Source organism: Hordeum vulgare, chromosome 4H, assembly GCF_904849725.1.
Source record: "Hordeum vulgare subsp. vulgare chromosome 4H, MorexV3_pseudomolecules_assembly, whole genome shotgun sequence".
NCBI lineage: Eukaryota > Viridiplantae > Streptophyta > Magnoliopsida > Poales > Poaceae > Hordeum > Hordeum vulgare.
In genome coordinates, this window is record NC_058521.1 from 576025482 (window position 1) to 576032734 (window position 7253).

The window sequence follows — 7253 nt, forward strand, 5'->3', positions numbered from 1 at the left end:
AACGATATCTATCGGCTATAAAGTTAGCTATAAATAACGTGTCAACATCATATAGGCAGCGGAGGCTATAATACTAACCATGTCGCCATACATAAACATTTAGCAGATTAACCAAGCAGTTTATGTATCAAAAGTGTAATTATCCAATAAGAAAACTTGTAAAAAATAAAAGAAGTGAACAGCCGCCCGTTGCGACCATCTGCATTTGGCACTTGCTTCCGTAGGTAAACAAACGGCTTCTGCCGGGGGAGACGTTCGGACACACGTACCATATTCTCCCGCTGCGCTCCTACAAAACGCCATATCTCCTCGAACTTGGGGAGCCTCGGGCACAACAACGGACGGTCAATTACTGCTCTCAGTCTCAGGTACGTAGTACCAGTAGCCTGGCACGGACAAAACGGGGTCGCCGCGAACGTGCGTGGTGTGGCGTCGCGCGGGAATGCGGGACCGCGACGTGACCACGCACCCGACTACGGGTGTGGTACGGCCGGCGATGGAGCGCTGCGTTGGCGTCGACAGCCCGTCGGGTCAGACGATGGAGTGCTCGCTGAACGGAAGCGGAAATCGTGCTGCTGCTGTGAGCGTCTCAACTCAAGTGAAGTGGGTACGAGTTTACACGTAGGCTGACTGCCACCATGCAGATGCGTCACGCGACACCCGTAAACACTTTTCTCGTGGTACTTCATCCGATTCCAAATAAGTGTCGCGGTTTTAAGCTGAGTTACTTTTGTAAGCCGTTCTTTTTTTCTGGCTCAAAACCATCGCAAAAATAGTCGATTAGATGAGTAAACAAAAACTAGCAAAATGAACCGTGCGTTGCAACGAGAGAAAAAAAACATAATCTTTAATGATGATGACCACACTATGTTCACACATCATCGCTTGATTTTGAAATTTTGTGCACAAATGCAAGAAAATGTTTCTTATTTTAAATTTATTCACAAGTTGAAGCAATCTTTACATTTTTTAAAAAAATATATCATGGTTGTCAAAAATTTTGGTAACTCAAAGAATTATTATTAATTTCATGATTTTTTTAGAAAACATACAATAATAATCCGATCCATCCAACAGTTAATTCTTCAAAAATCACACTGGTATATATTCAAAAGACTTAGAAACATTAATGTTTAACTACATACATTAGATATTTCATGAACAATTTTACAAATATGAGAACAATTTTAAAATCAAGAAATCTTTTTACAATTTACAAACATTTACTAAAAATCGTGCATATTTTTTATATTTCAAACGGGTTTAAATATTTTCTTTTGAATTGGCGACCAATTCTAGAAAAGACTAACTTAATTTTTTATGTTGGGGAATTTTACTTTAAATTCACAAACATTTTCGAAACGCATGAAGTTTTTCTGAATAAACAAACATTTTTATAAGTCAGTAATATATTTATTAAATTCACGGACATTGTTTTATAATTTGCAAAAAAAATATATAAAAATCCGGCGCATTTTTCGAATCCACAAACATTTTATGTTTTCATCAACATTTTAATTCAAAATTCCTATTTTTTAATATGCAAATGCTTTTGTAATTCTAAATTATTTAAATTAGAAGTAAACAAAAATGAAACGGAAAAATTTAAATAAAAAAAGAAACTATCAAAACTGGCATTAGCTATTTTTAAAATTTTACGACATTTTCTAAATGCATTAACATATTTTGAATTAGAAAGAATTTTGTTAAATGCTTTTAATAATTTTTAATACATGGAGTTTTATTTGAAATCATGGACTTTTCTTATTTTACAAATATTTTTTCAAACTTGCAAACATTTTTATTGTATATGCGATCAATTTTTACAAAAACTCCGAGCAGTTTTTGAGGTCACAAACATTTTATTTTTTAAATATGTTGATTTAAAATTTTAAATTTATTAAAATTTTAAAGGCTATTTGAAGTTCTAAATTATTTAAAATAGAAAAATAAAGTGGAACTGAAGATAAATAAATAAACGGAACTAAAAAAACTGGCGCCTGTACATGAGCCAGCCCATACGGTGTGCTGGGTATTCTCCCAGGGTGCAGAGCGTAATATAGGAGGTTTTTACATGGGCTGGCCCAGTCCGAGATTTTCCATTTTCTGAAACGTTTTATATTACTTACCGGTGGCATGGTGGATAATTTATACAAACTTCAGAGGCAATTCCCATGACGTACAACAGAAGCAATAGGTGATTTATTAATAGGTAAAGATTTCAAGTTTTCAACAAAAAAAACACTGAGTTATGACACCCGCGTAGGCTTGTCGACACGGCCTTGTAGGCTTCTAGGTTTTGTACTCACTCCGTTTCTAAAATTCTAAATATAAGACCTTTTCGATATTCCATTATAGACTACATACGAAGCCAACTGAGTGAATCTATACTCTAAAATCTATCTATATACATCCGTATATAGTCTATATTAAAATCTCTAAAAGGTCTTATATTTAGGAACGGAGGAAGTAGTTTAGAACTATAATGCAACAAAGCCGAGATGTTAGGGGCAAGGCAATAATTAGCATTTCCTATTCCGCGCTTATGACCCTGTTTGGGAATGTTCTACTCTAGAAAATTAAACTCTGTTCTAGAAAACATAAGACAAACGGGGTAGCTTCATGATAAATCGATCTACAATTCTTATTTTTTTATGCATCTCTTTAGGAGGTGCTCCATAAAATCAAAGAAGCTAGAGTTGAAAGAAAATTATCCATCACTGCCACGGGTAAGTGAATACCCTTTCATTTCTTTCTTCTCTTCCAATCAAACTGATACTTTTCACCAAATTTTTCATTGAGAGAGTTGTAGCTAAATGAAAGCCAAACATTCTCTTTCAAATGGTTGCAAGTATTGTATGAAACTGCTTTAAAATGGATTTGATAAAGCGAAACTGATTTTGATGAAGTAGAGCAGTCCCAAACATGCCCTATATTGCCGATTACGGGAGCTTCTAATCAGAGCTCCACGCGACATGGAAGATCACTGCCACCCATGCATTTGAGAAAAAAAGAAATAATTCGTAAAAAATGAAAGAATACATGAATTTAAAAAGGCTCAGGGTTTTAAAAAATATGAATTTGAAAAATTATCTAATTTCAAATGTTCATCAATTTGATAAAAAGAACTTTCAGTTTGAAAAAAGTCCATCAGTTCTAAAAAAAGACCATCCAATTTTAAAAAAGTACACTGATTTTCAAAAGAAATTCATAACAATAAAGTGCATCAAAATTGAAAAAGTTCTTCAATTTTGAACAGAAAAACATGGATCTAAAAACATTCATTGATTTTGAGAATACAAATCCGTGAACTGTAGAAAACAAAAAAGAAAAAGGAAAAAAGTAAAGTAATTACAATAAGAACAAGGAAACAAAGGAACAAGGAAAAAAGGAAACATGACCTCTGGATTCGCCGCAAACAGAAGAAACAATAAAGCGAAAACAAGAAGTTAGTAATCACCAACATGTGGATGGCCAACGGTTACTACTATTACTCGACCAGTCTCGATTTTGATCCCCATCGGCCACACCATTTTTTGAAGCTTAACGGGAAAGAAAGAAAAATGTCAATGTGTCGGCCCAGCTTGGACAGGAGGTGTACGCCGGATGATGAAAATGCCTTTAGCTGACGCCTAAAGACCAAATAGGGAGTGTGGCCAATCGTAAATAGCACAGGTTGACGGTTGCACGCACAGGGTATCTATGACTGAGCATGCCCGATGGAGAACTGTAGCTCAAAAATACTTCCTCCGTTTCAAAATAAGTGTCGTCGATCCAGTATAAAATTTGTACATCACTAACTTAGTATAAATTTTGCGGCATTTATTTTGGGATGGAATGAGTATAATAGAACGGAGGATCTCGTCCTAGCATCAATGTATTACTACCAGTAGAGCTAACAAGCTTTAATGCTCGCAATAAAGCATTAACCTATAAAAACGAACTACTGACCGCTGATTTGATATTTTTTCGAAATTTGAAACGGTTTTTTTCAGAAACAAAACTGAATGTTTTATGAAAAGCAAATTTTTTTAATACCGTGAACTATTTTTTTTAAAACTCCCACATTTTCGAAAATCATGAAGAAAATTTTGAAACAAGGAAATTTCTGTAATTCCAAAACAAAAGTTGAAAGGTGAAAAAACTAAACTCCCTACAAAATTTGAAAACATTTTCTTTAATTTCATTTGTAAACTATTCTTTAAACAGGAACATTATTCGAAAAATGAAAACATGAACATTTTTTAAAACTCCCGAACAATTTTTTAAAACATGAACATTCTTTTGTAAACGAACGTTTTTTGACATTTGCAAATAAGTTTCGAAACACACGAACATATAAAGAACAATAGGAAAACGAAAAAAATAAATTGAAAATTGAAAAAATAAAGAAACAAAAGAGGAAAATAAAAAAACGAAAGATTAAACTAAAAAAAAAAGTGGAAACAGAAAAAAAGGTTCAGGAACCTCCTAGAAGGTTCTAAAACCAGAAAAAACTAGACCGCGTCGCTCGCTCGGGAAGCTGGTGCGAGGGTTCGACGTGCGTCACAGGATTTAAGTGTAGCGCGCACCCCGCAGCCCAATGGGTAGGGCCATAGTTATGGAAAATGAAGCTTTGGGCCTTTTTATTTTTTGTTTTTGATTGTTTCAGTTTTATTTTTTATTCATTTCATTCTTATTATAATTTTTCAATAAATTAAATACATTGATATTTTTAAGAAAGTCACGATTTTCTAAAATTCTTGAGCTTTTCCCAAAATTTTGAAAAATCAATCGATGAACATTTTATCAAACTCATGAAAAATCAAAATCTAAAATTTACCAAATTTGTGCACTTCTTTAAAGTTCAGTAACAAGTTTGAAATTTGCTACAATTTCAAAAAAATGTAAACATTTTTCAAATCTATGAACTTTTCCAAATGCACATTTTCTCATACATGTATTCGTTTTCAACTCCTTGATCTCTTTCGAATGCCACAAAGTTGTTTTTAAATTCGTGATATTTTCAAAATTATGAACTATTTTTTCAAATGTTTGCAAAATAGCGAATACCCATGATTTTTTTAAAGTCAATGTTTAATTATTGACCAGTCAACCATGTACCGAGCGGGCAAACAAAGAAGTTAGCCAGCGCAACGAACAAACGGTTGACCGCCTATCCAACCAATGTGAGGTTGGTTGAGCTGCCCAAGCACCACTTAGGAGCTCTCGTATTAGGGTATCCTGTTTTCGTGCCCTATGCCTAATTTCATGGAAATGAAGATAAAGGTGCTTCGGTAGATACACAAGCTCGCTCGTGTTCAAATTGATCTAATTTCAACCCTCAATCTAGCAAAATGGATAAATCATTGTCCAAGATGTGTTTTATTGATTGATTTAGGCGGGTTTGGAACATATAAGCTCATTGTGCTACATTACATCCAAACTAAATAAAATTGAATGAAAACATTCTTCTTTTACTTGTTCGGCATCTCACCAAACACCTCCAGGCCGACGAGTTAATCACTGTCATGACTTCCACGTGAATGGAGAAAATTGAGCCACTAGGGAGAGACGCATGGTTATGGGAGGGGGCCGAAGGACGGCCTAATTGTCGGTACTAGAGCATCATGGGACACTAGGCCATCAGGCAACAACGTAGTTGTGTTGTCGAACAGTATGACGTGATGGCACAAGTAGAGGCATGCGAGGGGAATGTGCATGAGGCGGTTGGAGCTTTAGATCGGATGCAAGATGGGTTGAGAGGGTTTGCGCAGTGTCCATGGCATCGTCGACGGGAGGCAGTGGCAACGACGTTGTGAGAGCGGGAACACATAGGAGTGGAAACTTCACAAACGCAAAAAAACTCCTAGGATACAACCATAGTAACTCACCCCTCCTTTAGAAATAAGGTTAGACCATAGCTTGAAAGTGTCATTTAGAAAATACTAGAAACAAGGCACATCAATGCGCGCCTCTTGAGACGGTGTCATTTGTAGTTGTCCTTGCGTGAGTCCTATTAGCGTTTCTATTAGAGGTGAACCAAAACTTTCTCTTTTTGGCATAAGTCCAACCAATGCACTACATGTGGACTAACAAAGGCAAAGCTAGACAAGATGATGCGCGTGTGCGGTACATGCCTCCTTTCTCTCTCATGAGCACGAGAACGCATAGGAGTGGAGTAATGCTTGAGCTTATTTTTGCAATTTTACTCGATGTAAGTCGCCTGACTTTAGAACGTCGGTTAGTCGATTCGATTGAGAAGGAAGTAGCAGCTGCAGATCACCGAGGCCGCCGACAGCAGGTTTGATCTCGTCTATCTTAGGGTACAGGGGGGAGAAGAAGCCTCCTTGTCCATCTTAGGGTGCAGGGGGTGGAGGTTTGCCGGAGAAATCAGGTAGTTCATTGGCTTTAGAGGGCTGGCCTGGGGTGAAGACAAGCTTGGCGGTGGGTGATATTTAGGGGAGGGCAAGGCGGCTACGGGCGGAGGAGGCAGGAGGTTCGGCCTGGGCTGGAGGGTTGTCGTAGGAAGAATAGGTTCGGATTGTGAGGAGGAAGATGATGAACATTTTTCTTCATGAGGCGGGTAGAAGGAGATCTAATCGTTCCTTTTTCATCCAACGACCCGGAGCAAATTGAGCGACCCAAAACACAAATTCAATTGACTTGGCCCTAGCCATTCCCTTCGTTTTTGCATTTTTTTTATTCCGCCACAACTATCGTTTTGATTGGCTACTTGTGCTATGACGTGGCATATGCGAGAGGGTGTCCAACAGCCCCCCCCCCCCTAATAGGTTGTACTCCCTCCATGCCATAGTACCTCCGTTTCATAATATAAGAGCGTTTTGAACACTATATTAGTGTAAAAAAACGCTCTTATATTATCCGACGGAGAGTGTATTAAGATGCGTGAGGTTTTGGAAATCATATAGGGGGTATGATTTTTTACCTCCGCCTTTATATTGCTAGAGTTTTAGAGGCGTCAAGTTTCATGGAAATGCTTGAGCCGCCGTATATTTTTTTATTGATTTATTATTTTATTTTTGTGACTTTTTCTTGTGTCGCTAATTTTTGAGTTCATTTAAAAAAAAGTTTTCTGAGTTATTTGTTCACGTACTGATTTGTTCATTACATTTTTATTCGGCATCACAAATATTGTGAACCCATGAAGCTTTTAAATGTGCTTTGTATTCTTTTTATCATCATACTGAACTAAATACTCTTCAAATAATATTATTGGGAGCATATTTTACGAACTACGTGAACAATTCACA